Here is a 2,014-nt window from a genome sequence, read left to right on the forward strand (position 1 = left end):
GTAGTGCATGAGCATGTAAACATACATATATTACTGAGTTCTTTTGTGGGATTTGTGTACACACAGCAGTGTGTGTGAAAAGTGACTAGTGCGCATAGAGGAGGAGAGTGTGCTACTACAGGTGGTTTGTACAGGCCCACTCACCTGTGTGTAGCACACTTGAATTGCACGTTACATGTTACAGGAGGTAGGGGTTTGTATGGGGGTTCAGAGAGGCGGGGTGATTTGAGTTCAGGGCTCTCACAGCCTGGGGAAAAGCTGTTGAGCAGTCTGGCAGAGCGGGCTCTGATGCTCCGGTACCGTCTTCCTGATGGTAGGAGCTGGAAGAGACTGTGGGAGGGTGTGTGGAGTCCTTCACGATACTATTGGCTTTGCTGGAGCATCGTGTGAGGAAAATATCCAGGATGGAGGGAGAGGGGCACTGATGATCCTTGCAGCGGTGTTCACTGTCCGTTGTAGGGTCTTGCGGTCTGCTGCAGTACAGTTCCCGTACCAGACAGTGATGCAGCTGGTCAGCACACTCTCAATGGTGCCCCTGTAGAAAGTGGTGAGGATGGGTGGAGGAGACTTGCTCTTTTCAGCCGGCGGAGGAAGTGTAGGCGCTGTTGTGCCTTCTTGAGAGTGACATGGTGTTGGTGGACCAGGTGAGATCCTCTGTGATGTGCTCCCCAGGAATTTAGTGCTGCTGACTCTCTCCACAGGCGAGCTGTCGATGGTCAGTGGGGGTGATCACCGGAGTTTCTCCTGAAGTCCATCACAACCTCCTTTGTCTTACTCACATTGAGGACAGGTTGTTAGTGCCACACCATTCAGCCAGCTGTGCCACTTCCTCTCTGTAGTGCGTTTCATCGTTGTTGCTGATGAGGCCTACCACTGTTGTGTCATCAGCGAACTTGATGATGTGGTTGGAGCTGGACTTGGCAGTGCAGTCATGGGTCAGCAGCGTGAAGAGCAGTGGGCTGAGCACACAGCCTTGTGGGGCACCTGTGTTCAGTGTGGTAGTGCTCGAGGTGTTGTGGCCGACACGGACTGACTGAGGTCTTCCGGTTAGAAAGTCCAGGATCCAATTGCAGAGGGAATTGTTAAGGCCCAGCAGGTTGAGTTTATTTATGAGCTGTTGTGGGATTATTGTGTTGAATGCTGAGCTGAAGTCAATGAACAGCATTCTAACGTAGAGTCTTTATTTTCTAGGTGGGTAAGAGCCAGGTGGAGAGTGGAGGAAATTGCATCGTCCGTAGAGCGGTTCGGACGGTATGCGAACTGGAGCGGGTCGAGTGTGTTGGGGAGGCTGGTTTTGATGTTGTGCATGACTAACCTCTCAAAGCACTTCATTATGATTGGAGTCAGTGCTATGGGACGGTAGTCATTTAGACAGGACACAGGTGATTTCTTTGGTACCGGTATGATTGTTGTGGATTTGAGACATGTGGGGACGACTGCCTGGCTCAGCGAGGTGTTGAAGATATCTGTTAGGACATCTGTCAGCTGTGCAGCGCAGTCTTTCAGTACACGGCCAGGTATGTTGTCGGGACCCGCAGCCTTGCGTGGGTTGATCCTAGATAGGGACTTCCTTACGTCGGCTGGAGACAGACAGAGCGCCTGGTCGTTGGGAGGTGTGGGCAGTTTTTGTGCAGGTGTGTCATTCAGCATTTCAAACCGTGAGTAAAAGTGGTTGAGTGTATCTGGGAGGGATGTGTCGTCATCACAGGCCTGTGGCGGGGGCTTGTAGTCTGTGATAGTCTGAATAGCTTGCCACAGGCTCCGTGTGTCACTGCTGTCTGTGAAGTGATTGTTGATTTTTTGAGCATATGACCGTTTTGCATTTTTGATGCTGCGGGACAGATTGGCTCTTGCTGTTTTGAGGGCTGCATAATGAGCTCCATAATGAGCCATTGAGTCAGGTGTGTGACTGAGAGAGAAGAGTTACAAGAAAGAATGTGAGGAAAAAGAAATGTGTATACATATAACTATCACATAAAATAACTTGAGATTCACTTCAACTGCGAGTGCAGTT

The sequence above is a fragment of the Onychostoma macrolepis genome, chromosome 03 (genome assembly GCF_012432095.1).
Source record: "Onychostoma macrolepis isolate SWU-2019 chromosome 03, ASM1243209v1, whole genome shotgun sequence".
Classification (NCBI taxonomy): Eukaryota; Metazoa; Chordata; class Actinopteri; order Cypriniformes; family Cyprinidae; genus Onychostoma; species Onychostoma macrolepis.